At 48.6% G+C, this 19238-nt stretch overlaps 1 pseudogene; it reads left to right on the forward strand.

The window, feature by feature from the left end:
* LOC135542706 (TRAF2 and NCK-interacting protein kinase-like) overlaps nucleotides 1-19238 on the forward strand; it is a 58535-nt pseudogene that overhangs the window by 28579 nt on the left and 10718 nt on the right.

Raw genomic sequence — 19238 nt, forward strand, 5'->3', positions numbered from 1 at the left:
GAGCACGGGCCTGGATTATGCTGCTCTGTCCGCTCAGGGCTCACCATGGCTGGGTTGGGCTGCTAGGATAATCCCAGGCTTCAGGCCCAGAGGTACAGTTGAAGTCATAAGTTTACATACACTTTAGCCAAATACATTTAAACTCAGTTTTTTTCACAATTCTTGACATTTAATGCTAGTAAAACATCCCTGTTTTAGGTCAGTTAGGATCACCACTTTATTTTAAGAATGTGAAATGTCAGGGTAATAGCAAAGATAATGATTTATTTCAGCTTTTATTTCTTTCATCACATTCCCAGTGGGTCAGAAGTTTACATACACTCAATTTGTATTTGGTAGTGTTGCCTTTAAATTGTTTAACTTTGGTCAAACATTTTGGGTAGCCTTCCACAAGCTTCCCACAATAAATTGGGTGAATTTTGGCCCATTCCTCCTGACATAGCTGGTGTAACTCAGTCAGGTTTGTAGGCCTCCTTGCTCGCACACGCTTTTTTCAGTTCTGCTCTACAGGATTGAGGTCAAGGCTTTGTGATGGCCACTCCAATACCTTGACTTTGTTGTCCTTAAGCTATTTTGCCACAACTTTGGAAGTATGCTTAGGGTCATTGTCCATTTGGAAGACCCATTTGCGACCAAGCTTTAACTTCCTGACTGATGTCTTGAGATGCTGCTTCAATATATCCACATAATTTTCCATCCTAATGAAGCCATCAATTTTGTGAAGTGCACCAGTCCCTCCTGCAGCAAAGCACCCCACAACATGATGCTGCCACCCCATGCTTCACGGTTGAGATGGTGTTCTTTGGATTGCAAGCCTCCCCCTTTTTCCTTCAAACATAACGATGGTCATCATGGCCAAACAGTTTTATTTTTGTTTCATCAGACCAGAGGACATTTCTCCAAGAAGTACAATCTTTGTCCCCATGTGCAGCTGCAAACCGTATTCTTGCTTTTTTATGGCGGTTTTGAAGCAGTGGCTTCTTCCTTGCTGAGCGGCCATTCAGGTTATGTCGATGTAGGACTCGTTTTACTGTGGATATAGATACTTTTGTACCTGTTTCCTCCAGCATCTTCACAAGGTCCTTTGCTGTTGTTTTGGGATTGATTTGCACTTTTCGCACCAAAGTACGTTCATCTCTAGGAGACAGAACACGTCTCCTTCCTGAGTGGTATGACGGCTGCGTGGTCCCATACTTGCATACTATTGTTTGTACAGATGAATGTGGTACCTTCAGGCGTTTGGAAATTGCTCCCAAGGATGAACCACACTTGTGGAGGTGAACAATTTATTTCCTGAGGTCTTGGCTGATTTCTTTTGATTTTCTCATGATGTCAAGCAAAGAGGCACTGAGTTTGAAGGTAGGCCTTGCAATACATCCACAGGTACACCTCCTATTGACTCAACTGATGTCAATTAGCCTCTAAAGAAGCTTCTAAAGACATGACATAATTTTCTGTAAGTTTCCAAGCCGTTTAAAGGCACAGTCAACTTAGTGTTAGTAAACTTCTGACCCAATGGAATTGTGATGCAGTGAATTATAAGGGAAATAAACTGTCTGTAATCAATCATTGGAAAAATTACTTGTGTCATGCACAAAGGAGATGTCCTAATATGGAAAGAGAGTGGCTCTTTGATGCCTGGGGAATCATATAGGATTGAGAGGGGAGGATGTGTGGGTTCTATGAGGAGAATGGGTGCTTGGTCTGTGTAGCTGTGGAGGGGAGGGTGTGTGGGTTCTATGAGGAGAATGGGTGCTTGGTCTGTGTAGCTGTGGAGGGGAGGGTGTGTGGGTTCTATGAGGAGAATGGGTCTGTGGATGAGCTGTGGAGGGGGGGGGGGGTTTATAAGGAGGATGGGGGGCTTGGTGTGTGTAGCTGTGGAGGGGAGGGTGTGTGGGTTCTATGAGGAGAATGGGTGCTTGGTCTGTGTAGCTGTGGAGGGGGGGATGTGTGGGTTCTATAAGGAGGATGGGGGGCTTGGTGTGTGTAGCTGTGGAGGGGAGGGTGTGTGGGTTCTATGAGGAGAATGGGTGCTTGGTCTGTGTAGCTGTGGAGGGGGGGTGTGTGGGTTCTATGAGGAGGATGGGGGCTTGGTGTGTGTAGCTGTGGAGGGGAGGGTGTGGAGGGGGGGGCTTGGTCTGTGTAGCTGTGGAGGGGAGGGTGTGGGTTCTATGGGAGGATGGGGGCTTGGTGGTGTTGTGGAGGGGGGATGTGTGGTTCTATAAGGAGGATGGGGGGCTTGGTCTGTGTAGCTGTGGAGGGGGGGATGTGTGGGTTCTATGAGGAGAATGGGTGCTCTGTGAGGAGGGGTTCTATGAGGAGGATGGGGGCTTGGTGTGTAGCTGTGGAGCTATGGGAGGGGGGGGCTGTGTGTAGCTGTGGAGGGGAGGGGGTCTATGAGGAGAGCTGTGGAGGGGGGATGTGTGGGTTCTATAAGGAGGATGGGGGGCTTGGTGTGTGTAGCTGTGGAGGGGGAATGTGGGGGGCTTGGGTTCTATGAGCTGTGGAGGGGGGGGGATGGATGGTGGGCTTGGGCTGTGGTGTGTGTTCTATGAGCTGTGGAGGGGGATGTGTGGGTTCTATGGAGGAGGATGGGGGGGGGGATGTGTGGGTTCTATGAGGAGGATGGGGGTTGGTAGCTGTGGAGGGGGATGTGGGGTTCTATGAGGAGGATGGGGGCTTGAGGAGAATGGGTGTGTAGCTGTGGAGGGGGATGTGGGGGCTGGGTTCTATGAGGAGGATGGGGGGCTTGGTGTGTGTAGCTGTGGAGGGGGGATGTTCACATTTGGAATGTGTCAGATGTGTCAACCTGCGATTTTACATCGGGATGTAGAAAGGAGAGTGGTGTGTATTTGTGTGTGTGTGTGTGTGTGTGTGTGTGTGTGTGTGTGTGTGTGTGTGTGTGTGTGTGTGTGTGTGTGTGGCACAATATGCAAACAGTATGCACTTCTTAGACAGGGTAGTCAGTGCGGGACGGAGTGAGGGAGAAAGTGGTTTCTTTTTATCTTTCCCTCCTCTGGGGAAGGTTACTGTGGTCATGGAAATGGGGAAAAATAGCCTCCAACCTTCAAATGGGGAATTTGTGTGTGTGTGTGTGTGTGTGTGTGTGTGTGTGTGTGTGTGTGTGTGTGTGTGTGTGTGTGTGTGTGTGTGTGTGTGTGGCAAATAGCCTCCAACCTTCAGTCATTCTGTCCATCCCATCACCCACTTACCCCCTCACCCCTAGCAGGACAATGCTCACTTCATCTCCTCTCCTGGTGTGTGTGTGTGTGTGTGTGTGTGTGTGTGTGTGTGTGTGTGTGTGTGTGTGTGTGTGTGTGTGTGTGTGTGTGTGTGTGTGTTGGCCACTGTACGTTGGACAGCCAGGCTTGTTGCTAGGCTACGGTCAGGAAGTGTCCTGCATAGTAAATGTGTCTGAGGGGATCTGTGTAATGGAGTTGGCAGTGGACACACACACACACACACACACACAAACCCACACACACAAGCAATTGCGCACACACTTGTCAGCTGGTTGGGGCTATGAGGCTTCAGACAGCAGATCTAGGTCAGGAAGGCGAGAATAACGAATGAACGAATGAAAAAAGCAACAAAGGTTTACATTCTGAATGAGTCTTAGGGAAGAGAAGGGCTTTCCTTGTTATGAGAGCTGACACACACACACCCCACCAACGTGTGTGTGTGTGTGTGTGTGTGTGTGTGTGTGTGTGTGTGTGTGTGTGTGTGTGTGTGTGTGTGTGTGTGTGTGTGTGTGTGTGTGTGTGTGTGTGTGTGTGTGTGTGTGTGTGTGTGTGTGTGTGTGTGGACTTTGAGGTCCATAGACTGCTTTATCCTGGGAGTAATTCTATTGTTTTTGTCAAACAAAGAGACTTTTGTAGTTGTGGAATTGGGACTGATCCTAAAAGAAAATTATGTCTCCAAGAACGTGTGTGTGAGTAAGTGTGTGAGTAAGTGTGTGTGTGGTGAAACGTATGGACTCTACTGTAGCCTGTATGAGTCGGAGTGGTAGCTCATTGGCCTGTGGCTAGTCGTTACTTAATTCCCCACATCCTCCCCTTCCTTCCTCCTCCCCTTCCCTTCCCTCCTCCCCTTCCCTCCTCCCCCTCCCCTCCCCTTCCATCCTCCTCCCCCTCCCCCATCCTCCCCTCCATCCTCCCCTTCCCCCCTCCCTCCTCCCCTTCCCCCTTCCCTCCTCCCCTTCCCTCCTCCCCTTCCCTCCTCCCCTTCCCCTCCTCCCCTTCTCCTCCCCATCCTCCCCTCCCTCCTCCCCCTCCTTCCCTCCTCCCCCTTCCCTCCTCCCCCCTTCCCCTCCTCCCCTCTTCTCTTCATTAATGTCTCTTATATTCTGATTCTGTTCTTTATTCTCTCCTAGAACTAGGATCATTTAAGTGTAAACATTTCTCCCTTGCCTGTTTCCTGCTACTATTCTCGTTAATGATCAACATTAGTAGAAAACTCCACCCTAAAACAATCTTTGGTTTCATTTCATCCTTTTATTATTGTTTCCTTTAGTCCTCTTGACAGAGTCACAAAATGTTTTGCTTGTCAGCAATCACGTTTTCAAGATATGTAACCTTCAAAATAGAGAAGTCATCCCTGTGTGATGCATTTTGCGTCATTTGATGCATCATTTCATGCATCATTTGCATTTTGAAAGTTTACATATCTTGAAAACAGGATTTCTGACAGAAAACGTTTTGAGACTATGTCAACAATGGACGACTGAAACAAATACCAAAATATTTAAAGGAGCTTTCCTTTAAGATTAGGTCCTTAACTAATTATCTTCTATCTGTCTCAGGGTCGTCATGTCAAGACAGGGCAACTTGCGGCCATCAAGGTCATGGATGTCACCGGGGTAAGTGACACGCATAAATAATTATACACACACACACACACACACACACACACACACACACACACACACACACACACACACACACACACACACACACACACACACACACACACACACACACACACACACACACACACATTCTAAGGTGCATATGTGTGTGTGTAGAATTGTAATGTGTGTGTGTGTGTGTGTGTGTGAGCATCGTTGTAATGTGTGTGTGTTCCAGGATGAGGAAGAGGAGATTAAAGGTGAGATCAACATGTTGAAGAAGTACAGCCACCATCGGAACATTGCCACCTACTACGGTGCCTTCGTCAAGAAGAACCCTCCTGGCATCGACGACCAGCTATGGGTATGTGTGTGTGTGTGTGTGTGTGTGTGTGTGTGTGTGTGTGTGTGTGTGTGTGTGTGTGTGTGTGTGTGTGTGTGTTGTGTGTGTGTGTGTTTGCATCCATGTGCGCCTGCATGCGTATGTGCACAGGTGTGTGTGGTAACCATTTTCTCTGTCTCTCTCTCTCTGTCTCTCTCGGTCTCTCTGTCTGTCTCTCTCTCTCTGTCTCTCTCTCTCTCTGTCTCTCTCTCTCGGTCTCTCTGTCGGTCTGTCTCTCTGTCTCTCTCTCTCTCTCTCTCTCTCTCTCTCTCTCTGTCTCTGTCTCTCTCTCTCGGTCTCTCTGTCGGTCTGTCTTTCTGTCTCTCTCTCTCTCTCTCTCTCTCTCTCTCTCTGTCTCTCTCTCTCTCTCTCTCTCTGTCTCTCTCTCTCTCTCTGTCTCTCTCTCTCTCTCTCTCTCTCTCTCTCTCTCTCTCTCTCTCTCTCTCTCTCTCTCTGTGTCTCTCTCTCTCTCTCTGTCTCTCTCTCTCTCTCGGTCTCTCTCTCTGTCTCTGACAATTCAATTCAATTCAATTCAAGGGCTTTATTGGCATGGGAAACATGTGTTAACATTGCCAAAGCAGGTGAGGTAGATAATATATAAAGTGAAATAAACAATAAAAATTAACAGTAAACATTACACATACAGAAGTTTCAAAACAATAAAGACATTACAAATGTCATATTATATATATATATATATATATATATATATATATATATATATATATATACAGTGTTTTAAAAATGTAAAAATGGTAAAGGACACAAGATAAAATAAATAAGCATAGATATGGGTTGTATTTACAATGGTGCGTGTTCTTCACTGGTTGCCCTTTTCTCGTGGCAACAGGTCACAAATCTTGCTGCTCTGATAGCACACTGTGGAATTTCACCCAGTAGATATGGGAGTTTTTCAAAATTGGATTTGTTTTCGAATTCTTTGTGGATCTGTGTAATCTGAGGGAAATATGTCTCTCTAATATGGTCATACATTGGGCAGGAGGTTAGGAAGTGCAGCTCAGTTTCCACCTCATTTTGTGGGCAGTGAGCACATAGCCTGTCTTCTCTTGAGAGCCATGTCTGCCTACGGCGGCCTTTCTCAATAGCAAGGCTATGCTCGCTGAGTCTGTACATAGTCAAAGCTTTCCTTAATTTTGGGTCAGTCACAGTGGTCAGGTATTCTGCCGCTGTGTACTCTCTGTTTAGGGCGAAGTAGCATTCTAGTTTGCTCTGTTTTTTTGTTAATTCTTTCCAATGTGTCAAGTAATTATCTTTTTGTTTTCTCATGATTTGGTTGGGTCTAATTGTGCTGCTGTCCTGGGGCTCTGTCTCTCTCTGTCTCTCTGCCTCTTTGTCTCCCCCTCTCGGTCTCTCTCTCTCTCTCTCGGTCTCTCTCTGTCTCTCTCTCTCTCGGTCTTTCAATTCAATTCAATTCAAGGGGCTTTATTGGCATGGGAAACATGTGTTAACATTGCCAAAGCAAGTAAGGTAAACAATAAAAATTAACAGTAGACATCACACATACAGAAGTTTCAAAACAACAAAGACATTGAAAATGTCATATTATATATATATATATATATACAGTGTTTTTACAAGGTACAAATTTGAAAGGACACAAGATAAAATAAATAAGCATAGATATGGGTTGTATTTACAATGGTGTTTGTTCCTCACTGGTTGCCCTTTTCTCGTGGCAACAGGTCACAAATCTTGCTGCTCTGATGGCACACTGTGGAATTTCACCCAGTAGATATGGGAGTTTTTCAAAATTTCTCTGTCTCTCTCTATCTGTCTCTGTAGTTGGTGATGGAGTTCTGTGGGGCGGGCTCAATAACTGATCTGATTAAGAACACCAAGGGGAACTCACTGAAGGAAGAGTGGACTGCCTACATCTGCAGAGAGATCCTCAGGGTAAGTATTGCTAAAAATGTAGTGCTGAGAGATGAACCATTTTGGTTATTTTGAGTTTTTTCAACAACTAGTTGACTAACATCAGTTCAGTTATTGAAATGACATTTCTAGGTATCTCTACCTGAATTACATGATCTAAGTGATTGTAGTTGATATTCAGCAGTCATAAAAGCCTTATTTACTTTACTCTCTCTACCCGTCTCCTCTCTCTCTCTACCTCTCTCTACCTCTCTCTACCTCTCTCTCTACCTCTCTCTACCTCTCTCTACCTCTCTCTCTACCTCTCTACCTCTCTCTCTACCTCTCTCTCTACCTCTCTCTCTACCTCTCTCTACCTCTCTCTCTACCTCTCTCTCTACCTCTCTCTACCTCTCTCTACCTCTCTCTCTACCTCTCTCTCTACCTCTCTCTACCTCTCGCTCTACCTCTCTCTACCTCTCGCTCTACCTCTCTCTACCTCTCGCTCTACCTCTCTCTACCTCTCTCTACCTCTCTCTACCTCTCTCTACCTCTCTCTCTACCTCTCTCTACCTCTCGCTCTACCTCTCTCTACCTCTCTCTACCCGTCTACTCTCTCTCTCTACCTCTCTCTCAACTCTCTTTCTCTACCTCTCTCTACCTCTCTACCTCTCTCTACCTCTCTCAACCTCTCTCTACCCGTCTCCTCTCTCTCTACCTCTCTCTCTACCTCTCTTTCTCTACCTCTACCTCTCTACCCCTCTCTCTACCTCTCTCTCTACCTCTCTTTCTCTACCTCTCGCTCTACCTCTCTCTACCTATCTACCTGTCTACTCTCTCTCTCTACCTCTCTCTCAACTCTCTTTCTCTACCTCTCTCTACCTCTCTACCTCTCTCTACCTCTCTCAACCTCTCTCTACCCGTCTCCTCTCTCTCTACCTCTCTCTCTACCTCTCTTTCGCTACCTCTAACTCTCTACCCCTCTCTCTCTACCTCTCGCTCTACCTCTCTCTACCTCTCTTTCTCTACCTCTACCTCTCTACCCCTCTCTCTACCTCTCTCTACCTCTCTTTCTCTACCTCTTGCTCTACCTCTCTACCTCTCTTTCTCTACCTCTCTCTACCTCTCTCTACCCGTCTACTCTCTCTCTCTCTACCTCTCTCTCTACCTCTCTTTCTCTACCTCTCTCAACCTCTCTCTACCCGTCTCCTCTCTCTCTCTCTCTTTCTCTACCTCTACCTCTCTACCCCTCACTCTACCTCTCTCTCTACCTCTTTCTCTACCTCTCTCTACCTCTCTCTACCTCTCTCTACCTCTCTCTACCCGTCTCCTCTCTCTCTCTACCTCTCTCTACCTCTCTTTCTCTACCTCTACCTCTCTCTCTATCTCTCTCTACCTCATTTTCTCTACCTCTTTCCCTACCCGTCTCCTCTCTCTCTACCTCTTTTTCTCTACCTCTCTCTACCTCTCTCTACCGCTCTATCTACCTCTTTTTCTCTACCTCTCTCTCTACCGCTCTCTCTACCGCTCTCTCTACCTCTCTTTCTCTACCTCTCTCTACCTCTCTCTCTACCTCTCTCTACCTCTCTTTCTCTACCTCTCTCTACCTCTCTTTCTCTACCTCCCTCTACCTACCGCCGCTCTCTTTACCTCTCTTTCTCTACCTCTCTCTACCTCTCTACCGCTCTCTCTACCTCTTTTTCTCTACCTCTCTCTACCTCTCTCTACCGCTCTATCTACCTCTTTCTCTACCTCTCTCTACCTCTCTCTACCTCTCTCTCTACCTCCCTCTACCTCTCTCTACCCGTCTCCTCTCTCTCTACCTCTCTCTACCTCTCTTTCTCTACCTCTACCTCTCTCTCTACCTCTCTCTCTACCTCTCTCTATCTCTCTCTACCTCATTTTCTCTACCTCTTTCCCTACCCGTCTCCTCTCTCTCTACCTCTCTTTCTCTACCTCTCGCTCTACCTCTCTCTACCTCTCTTTCTCTACCTCTCTCTACCTCTCTTTCTCTACCTCTACCTCTCTACCCCTCTCTCTACCTCTCTCTCTACCTCTCTTTCTCTACCTCTTGCTCTACCTCTCTCTACCTCTCTTTCTCTACCTCTCTCTACCCGTCTACTCTCTCTCTCTCTACCTCTCTCTCTACCTCTCTTTCTCTACCTCTCTACCTCTCTCTACCTCTCTCAACCCCTCTCTACCCGTCTCCTCTCTCTCTCTCTTTCTCTACCTCTACCTCTCTACCCCTCTCTCTACCTCTCTCTCTCTACCTCTTTCTCTACCTCTCTCTACCTCTCTCTACCTCTCTCTACCTCTCTACCTCTCTACCTCTCTCTACCCGTCTCCTCTCTCTCTCTACCTCTCTCTACCTCTCTTTCTCTACCTCTCTCTCTACCTCTCTCTATCTCTCTCTACCTCATTTTCTCTACCTCTTTCCCTACCCGTCTCCTCTCTCTCTACCTCTTTTTCTCTACCTCTCTCTACCTCTCTCTACCGCTCTATCTACCTCTTTTTCTCTACCTCTCTCTCTACCGCTCTCTCTACCGCTCTCTCTACCTCTCTTTCTCTACCCCTCTCTCTACCGCTCTCTCTACCTCTCTTTCTCTACCTCTCTCTACCTCTCTCTCTACCTCTCTCTACCTCTCTTTTCTCTACCTCTCTCTACCTCTCTTTCTCTACCTCTCTTTCTCTACCTCTCTTTCTCTACCTCTCTCTATACTGCTCTCTTTACCTCTCTTTCTCTACCTCTCTCTACCTCTCTACCGCTCTCTCTACCTCTTTTTCTCTACTACTCTCTCTCTACTGCTCTCTCTACCGCTCTCTCTACCTCTCTTTCTCTACCTCTCCCTCTCTCTCTACCGCTCTCTCTACCTCTCTTTCTCTAACTCTCTCTACCTCTCTTTCTCTACCTCTCTTTCTCTACCTCTCTTTCTCTACCTCTCTCTCTAACGCTCTCTCTACCTCTCTTTCTCTACCTCTCTCTACCGCTCTCTCTACCTCTCTCTCTACCTCTTTCTCTACCCGTCTCCTCTCTCTCTCTCTCTCTCTACCTCTCTTTCTCTACCTCTCTCTACCTCTCTTTCTCTACCCCTCTCCACCTCTCTTTCTCTACCTCTCTCTCCTACTCTCTCTACCTCTCTTTCTCTACCTCTCTCTCTCCCTCTCTCTTCATCTCTCTACCTCTCTTTCTCTACCTCTCTCTACCTCTCATCCTGTAACTATCTCTACCTCTCTCTCCCTCTCTTTCTACCTCTCTCTCTACCTCTCTCTACCGCTCTCTCTCTACCTCTCTTTCTCTTCCTCTCTCTACATCTCTACCTCTCTTTCTCTACCTCTCTCTACCTCTCATCCTGTAACTATCTCTACCTCTCTCTACCTCTCTTTCTACCTCTCTCTCTACCTCTCTTTACCTCTCTCTCTACCTCTCTCTCTACCTCTCTCTCTGCCTCTCTCTACCTCTCTCTCTCTACCTCTCTCTCTCCAGGGTCTGACCCATCTCCACCAGCACAAGGTCATCCACAGAGACATCAAGGGTCAGAACGTCCTGCTGACGGAGAACGCAGAGGTCAAACTGGGTGAGACAGACTGGTTTTAATAATAAAATATTTATTTTTGAAGACAAATTCCATTGTCCTACCCAGAATTGCTGAATATGTCACCTTCTTCAGTTTCCACATTGATCATGCAGGCAGACAGATATGTAAAATAATTGACTGACTCAGTGAGTAATTGATTGATATGTTGATTGGTCTCTGATCAGTGGACTTTGGTGTGAGCGCCCAGCTGGACCGGACGGTGGGGAAGAGGAACACCTTCATCGGGACTCCCTATTGGATGGCTCCCGAGGTCATTGCCTGCGACGAGAACCCTGAGGCCACCTACGACTTTAAGGTACCCAGAATACTCTGCTTCACACATTGTGTTTTGTCCCTTCATGTATTTATTTCCTCCTGACTCAGTGCTCTCACTTGTCCACTCCCTCTCTCTCTCTCTCTCTCTCACACTCTCTCTCTCTCACACACACTCTCTCTCACTCTCTCTCTCTCTTTCTCTCACTCTCTCTCTTAGAGTGACCTGTGGTCTCTGGGTATAACAGCTATAGAAATGGCAGAAGGAGCCCCTCGTAAGTATGGACACACACACACACACCAACACACACACACACCAACACACCCACACTTACACTGGTATTAACTATTTTCTGTCCGTCTGCAGCATTGTGTGACATGCACCCAATGAGAGCCCTCTTCCTGATCCCACGAAACCCCGCCCCCAGACTCAAGTCCAAGAAGTGGTGAGTCTGCTTCACACACACACACACACACACACACACACACACACACATACACACACACACACATACACACACACTAATATCCTGATTATTACGAAGAAAAAAAAAATAATAATACTAACTTTCAGGTCTAAGAAGTTCCAGTCCTTCATTGAGAGTTGCTTGGTGAAGAGTCATGGTCAGAGACCCAGCACAGAGCAGCTGTTGAAGCACCCCTTCATCAGAGAGCTGCCCAACGAACGACAGATCCGCATCCAACTGAAGGACCACATCGACAGAACCAAGAAGAAACGTGGAGAGAGGGGTGAGACAGATATCAGTAGTCTGGAACACAAATGGAGTATGATGCTCACTTCTCCTCCTGGGAGATCTGATGTGTTAGCCCACTATAACCGACTGGTGTGTGTGTTCTTCTGCAGATGAGACAGAATATGAGTACAGTGGGAGTGAAGAGGAGGAAGAGGAGCGAGACGTGGGGGAGCCAAGGTAACACACACACACATACAACAAACACAGTCTCTCATTGGTCCAATTTCCACTCACACACTCTTCTGACTGGTCCTTCCCCAGCTCAATCATTAACATCCCTGGTGAGTCGACGTTAAGGCGGGACTTCCTGCGTCTGCAGCTGGCCAATAAGGAACGCTCTGAGGCTCTGAGGCGCCAGCAGTTGGAACAACAGCAGAACGAGGAACACAAGCGCCTCCTACTGGCCGAACGACAGAAACGCATAGAGGAGCAGAAAGAACAGAGGAGGAGACTGGAGGAGGTAGGACACACTCATGCATACACACACACACCCACGCACACACACACATGTTTACGTCTCTTTTTCTGTCCAACAGCAACAGCGCAGGGAGCGTGAGTTGAGGAAGCAGCAGGAGAGAGAACAGAGGAGGCGCTATGAGGAAATGGAACAACTACGGAGAGATGAGGAGAGGAGGCACGCGGAGAGAGAACAGGTACACACTGACTTCCTCCTGTAGTCCTCTTGTTCTCTCTCTTCCTGCTGCTACGGTGTATAGGAGTATATCTGTCTCTTGTTCTCTCTCTACCTGCTGCTACGGTGTATAGGAGTATATCTGTCTCTTGTTCTCTCTCTACCTGCTGCTACAGTGTATAGGAGTATATCTGTCTCTTGTTCTCTCTCTACCTGCTGCTACAGTGTATAGGAGTATATCTGTCTCTTGTTCTCTCTCTACCTGCTGCTACAGTGTATAGGAGTATATCTGTCTCTTGTTCTCTCTCTTCCTGCTGCTACGGTGTATAGGAGTATATCTGTCTCTTGTTCTCTCTCTACCTTCTGCTACAGTGTATAGGAGTATATCTGTCTCTTGTTCTCTCTCTACCTGCTGCTACAGTGTATAGGAGTATATCTGTCTCTTGTTCTCTCTCTACCTACTGCTACAGTGTATAGGAGTATATCTGTCTCTTGTTCTCTCTCTTCCTGCTGCTACAGTGTATAGGAGTATATCTGTCTCTTGTTCTCTCTCTTCCTGCTGCTACGGTGTATAGGAGTATATCTGTCTCTTGTTCTCTCTCTACCTGCTGCTACGGTGTATAGGAGTATATCTGTCTCTTGTTCTCTCTCTACCTGCTGCTACGGTGTATAGGAGTATATCTGTCTCTTGTTCTCTCTCTACCTGCTGCTACAGTGTATAGGAGTATATCTGTCTCTTGTTCTCTCTCTACCTACTGCTACAGTGTATAGGAGTATATCTGTCTCTTGTTCTCTCTCTACCTGCTGCTACAGTGTATAGGAGTATATCTGTCTCTTGTTCTCTCTCTACCTGCTGCTACGGTGTATAGGAGTATATCTGTCTCTTGTTCTCTCTCTACCTGCTGCTACAGTGTATAGGAGTATATCTGTCTCTTGTTCTCTCTGTTTCCTGTTCTCTCCTTCCCTCCAGGCTGCATTCGGAGTACATCTCTGTCTGACTCTCTCTTTCTGTTTCCTGTTCTCTCCTTCCCTCCAGGCTGCATTAGGAGTACATCTCTGTCTGACTCTCTCTTTCTGTTTCCTGTTCTCTCCTTCCCTCCACGCTGCGTTGTGATAGGAGTATATCCGTAGACAGCTGGAGGAGGAACAGAGACAGTTAGAGATCCTACAGCAACAGCTTCTGCAGGAGCAGGCTCTACTGCTGGTAACATTGTTACCCCTGCATGTCTATGTATATATACCCCTGACCCATCAATAGCTTCTACAGGAGCAGGCCCTACTGCTGGTAACACTGTTACCCCTGCATGTCTATGTATATATACCCCTGACCTCTCACCCCTGACCCCTCAATTACTTCTACAGGAGCAGGCTCTACTGCTGGTAACTCTATTACCCCTGCATGTCTATATATATATATATATATATATATATATATATATATATATATATATATATATATATATATATACCCCCTGACCCCTCAATAACTTCTACAGGAGCAGGCTCTACTGCTGGTAACTCTGTTACCCCTGCATGTCTATATATGTATATACCCCTGACCTCTCACCCCTGACCCCTCAATAACTTCTACAGGAGCATGCCCATTGTATACCTGCATGTATACATCTACCTACCACCCTCCTCTCAAGTCTGACCCCTCAACCCTGTGAAACTACAGCTACAGAGCCTGTGGTGTAAACCTGTACTTTGTCCCTGTGTCCAGTGTTTGTTGTTCCTCGTTCCTCTCTGCAAGTACTTACCCTGCAAGGAACCCCCCTCCCCAGCCCCATCAAATCACATCACATTTTATTTGTCACATGCGCCGAATACGACAGGTGTAGATCTTACCGTGAAAAGCTTACTTACAAGCCCTTATCCAACAATGCAGTTCAAGAAATAGAATTAAGAAAATATTTACTAAATAAACTAAAGTAAAAAATGTAATAAAAAGTAACACCGAGCCGGTGTGCAGGTTACTCGAGGTCATTTGTACATGGATCATGGAACGTCCCTGTGAGCCCTGTCCTGTATGGATCCTATTGGTTAACCTGTCCTTTGTGGAGTGATGCTATTGGTCATGTGTCTCTGTTGCTTGGCTCTGTGCTGTCATGATAGTGATTTGGTTAAGATTGGATAATAACAGCCTTCCGTGTGTGTGTGTGTGTGTGTGTGTGTGTGTGTGTGTGTGTGTGTGTGTGTGTGTCCATAGGAGTATAAGCGTAAGCAGATTGAGGAACAACATCAAGCCGAGAGGCTACAGAGACAGTTACAACAGGAGGTAACACTTGGCTCTTATGATGATGTCATATAACAATGGTGTTGAATAATTGAAGAGATGGTCAACTGTTGCCTATTTGTTTTGTAGAGAGCCTACCTGGTGTCTCTACAACAGCAGCAACAACAACAAAACCAAGATGGCCGACCAGGCGAGAAGAAACCTCTGTATCACTATAAAGACTCAGCTAGTCCTACTGACAAACCTGCATGGGCTAAAGAGGTACACACACAGACTCTGGAGAGACTCTGGTCTCTGGACAACATTCATAACTGAAGATCATGAGTACAGTCTCAGTCTAACTACAACATTGTCTGTGTAGCGGTGCATACAGTGTGGATCGGAACAAGATATTGTGTTCTTCTGTTACAGTTCTCGTGTGTGTTTTATATGTGGTGTGTGTGTGTGTGTGTGTGTGTGTGTGTGTGTGTGTGTGTGTGTGTGTGTGTGTGTGTGTGCTTGTTTAACTTCTGCCCCACCTTGTCTGCAGGTCTTGAAGCAGCAGCCACACCCCCAGAGCCACTCACCCCGCCCTTTCCTCAGACAAAGCCACTCCTTCAACCAACCTTCATCCCACATTCCTTCCCACGCCAACCTCCCTCGCCGAGCCCCTCCGACCCCACCCCTCCCCCTCACATCCGTATCTCCCTGGAGACCAGGGATCTAGTAGATCCCATTCTGAAACAGGAGATCAGCCAGCAGGATAGAGAGATGAGAGCTCAGAAAGCCGGTCAGAGGGTGGTCAGACAGAAAGAAAGAGGATACAATACCGGAGCCAACCACCAGGGGGTACCACACAACAACCGGAGGCCAAAAGGGCCTAGCCGAGCTGGTCAAAAGGCTGGTCAGCAAGACCGAGGACGCAGTCCCAGACCTAAACACCCAGGGCCACAACACAACCCCAACCAGGGGCCACAGCATAATGGGAAGGGGCAACAGGCTGGCTTTAACCGAGGCCCCAGCCCTAACCCCAACCAAGCCCCAAAAGAGAGCCCCATCTCTAATCCCCAAGCCCCTAAACAAGAGGCCCTCAATGGGCCAGCCTGGGCACCCAGCTCCAGCCCCAACCAGGGACATAACCTGGGGGTGAAAGACCAGGGGCAGATATGGGTCAGTGGCCGTAGTGGCAGCTCCATCTCCCCCTGTCGTAGAATAGACATAGAAGTAAATGACATAGATGTAGAAATAGACTCCTCTTCCTCCTCTCATTCTAATTCTTCTTTCCTCTACCCCTCTCCTGATCATGATCTTAGAGGCAGCTCTCTGTTTCCCTGTCGTATACTAGATGTAGAAATAGATGAACTAGATATAGAAATGGAGGAACTAGAAAAGAGGGAGTTGGATTGTTGGAGGTATAGAGAGGAGGAGAGGGAAAGGGGTAGAGAGGGAGGTGTGGGGGGTTTGAGGATGGCTTCCAGCCATGAAAGTCTGTTGGGATCTTATGGGGGTCATACGAATTCTGACCTCTACCCCCGATCCCTAACCCCTGACCTCTCAGCCTCTGCACCGGCAGGCCGGCTACGCCCTTTCCTGTCCTCCAATCAAAATCACTTCCTGGCTCCTGAATGCTCCAAGCAGAGTCCGTTCCTCCAAGTCCCCGGCTGGGCACCTCCCCCTCTGAACAGAGTGAAGTCAGAGGTCAGTGATGATGATGAGGTCACGACCTCTAACCTGGACCTGACTTCCTCTGCTCCAGCTAACATGCTCAGATCACACCTGGCCCAGGCCATGCCCATTAGATCCAAGCAGTCATCCCTGTCTCGGTCCTCCCTCTCTTTCTCCCCCCTTCGTTCTCCTTGTAAGAGCTCAGGTCCTCTGAAACAGTTAGTTTCAGCCTTAAACTGGATGGGCCTCTCGCCCCGAGGGTCACCGAGAACCTCACCCCAAACCTCAGCCGGAATCTCCCCCTCACACTCCCGACCTGAGTCCCCATATCATCTCTCCCTCAATTCCCCACCCGCTCCATTCTACCACTCCCAGTATCTCACACCCTGCTCCTCCCCCTACCTCACCCCTATGTGTTCTCCTCACCCCTCTCCTGATGGCTCCCCCTTCGGCTCCCAGTCCCAGCTCACTATCAGACCACTCGCTGCTAGCCACTAGCCACACACACACACACACACACACACACACACACACACACACACACACACACACACACACACACACACACACACACACACAAACACACAGACAGACAGACAGACAGACAGACAGACAGACAGACAGACAGACAGACACAGACATATATTCTTTATTATATTTGTAGATAAAACAAAATATTATACATTTCTATATTTTATACTATCTTGTACTACAACATTGTTTCAACTTCATATAGCTCAGTTGGTTCATCCTTACCCATCTACCTCCAATAGTCCCCAATCCAATCAAAAGTCAATAGTCCCCCCCCAACCGCCCCTCCTTCTGGAGGTTGATGATGTCACAGCAAGGACTCCATACGTGTCACTTCCTGTTTACGGTCAGTTAGCCAATTGCAGTTCAGCTTGGTGATGGGTGCTGGCCAATCAGGTCTCAGCTGGGTGAATGCCAATCAGGTCTCAGCTTGGTGCTGGGTGGAGGCCAATCAGGACTCTCTTTAGTGCTGGCCAATCGGTGGTGGACTATATTTTCTCTGGGATCACAGACCAACATGGATTCTCAACATTTCAGATTCTCTTATCTGCTAGAATGATACCCTCAAACTCCGCCTCGCCTCCATCCCCCTCTCCCCCTCTCCTCCATCCCCCTCTCTTCCTCTCCTCTATCCCCCTCTCCTCCATCCCCCTCTCTTCCTCTCCTCTATCCCCCTCTCCTCTATCCCCCTCTCTTCCTCTTCTCCATCCCCCTCTCTTCCTCTCTATCCGCCTCTCCTCCATCCCCCTCTCCTCCATCCCCCTCACCTACATCCCCCTCTCTTCCTCTCCTCCATCCCCCTCTCTTCCTCTCCTCTATCCCCCTCTCCTCCATCCCCCTCTCCTCCATCCCCCTCTCTTCCTCTCCTCCATCCCCCTCTCCTCCTCTCCTCCATCCCCCTCTCCTCCTCTCCTTCATTCCCCTCTCCTCCATCCCCCTCTCCGCCTCTCCACCATCCCCCTCTCGTCCTCTCCTTCATCCCCCTCTCTGCCTCTCCTCCATCCCCCTCTCCTCCATCCCCTCTCCTCCTTTCCTCCATCCCCCTCTCCTCCTCCCTCCATCCCCCTCTCCTCCATCCTCCTCTCCTCCATCCCCCTCTCCTTCTCCATCCCTCCAACCCCTCTCCTCCCTCTCCTCCATCCTCCCTCTCCTCCATCCCCCTCTCCTCCTCTCTCCTCCAACTCCTCTCCTCCTCTCCTCCATCCTCCTCTCCTCCATCCCCCTCTCCTCCTCTCCTCCATCCTCCTCTCCTCCATCCCCCTCTCGTCCTCTCCTCCATCCCCCTCTCTGCCTCTCCTCCATCCCCCTCTCCTCCATCCCCTCTCCTCCTTTCCTCCATCCCCCTCTCCTCCTCTCCTCCATCCCCCTCTCCTCCATCCTCCTCTCCTCCATCCCCCTCTCCTTCTCTCCTCCAACCCCTCTCCTCCTCTCCTCCATCCCCCTCTCCCTCCTCCCTCCTCCAACCCCTCTCCTCCTCTCCTCCATCCTCCTCTCCTCCATCCCCCTCTCCTCCTCTCCTCCATCCTCCTCTCCTCCATCCCCCTCTACTCCATCCCCCTCTCCTCCTCTCCTTCATCCCCCTCTCCTCTTCTCCTCCATCCCCCTCTCCTCCATCCCCCTCTCCTCCTCTCCTCCATCCTCCTCTCCTCCATCCCCCTCTACTCCATCCCCCTCCCCCTCTCCTCCTCTCCTTCATCCCCCTCTCCTATTCTCCTCCATCCCCCTCTCCTCCATCCCCCCTCTCCTCCATCCCCCTCTCCTCCTCTCCTTCATCCCCCTCTCCTCCACCCCCCTCTCCTCCATCCTCCTCTCCTCCATCCGCCTCTCCTCCATCCTCCTCTCCTCCTCTCCTTCATCCCCCTCTCCTCCTCTCCTCCATCCCTTGTAGAGGAGTACCAGTTGATTCTAACCATTAATTGCATGATTGATTGCTCAGTGCCTCTAGAACACTGTCGACAACACGGCATGAACCTGTTGGTAATGTCCAGGTGGTCTAATAATCCTGATGATGTGTGTCAGGTGGAGGAGCGGTCCAAGCTGAACAGACAGAGTTCTCCTGCCATGCAGCACAAGGCCGTCTCCAGCCGGGTCTCTGAGGCCTCCCTGCCTCCTCGCTCCGAGTCCTTCAGCACTGCAGGGATGCAGCCGGCCCGCACCCCACCAACACACCGCCCAGTTGAACCACAGGTGTGTGTCTGTCCCTTCTGTCGTCTGGCTGTCTCTCTGTGTGTGTGTGTGTTGACATTTACAAATATACAAAATACACACAACCTGTAATTGTATTTGATATTGCATACTACTATGCTGTAGCCTATACTACAGTCAACAAGCAGTATGTCTGTCTGATGGAATTAGAAAATGAGAACGGACATTCCCATAATTCAGTGTTTTATCTCATTCTCTCTCTCCAGATGGCCCATCTGATTCCAGTGAAGACCATGACAGGCTCTCAGTCTCTGCAGGAGGGCACAGGAGGAGAGGCGGGGGGGATGG

The sequence above is a fragment of the Oncorhynchus masou genome, chromosome 6 (assembly GCF_036934945.1).
Source record: "Oncorhynchus masou masou isolate Uvic2021 chromosome 6, UVic_Omas_1.1, whole genome shotgun sequence".
Taxonomy (NCBI): domain Eukaryota; kingdom Metazoa; phylum Chordata; class Actinopteri; order Salmoniformes; family Salmonidae; genus Oncorhynchus; species Oncorhynchus masou.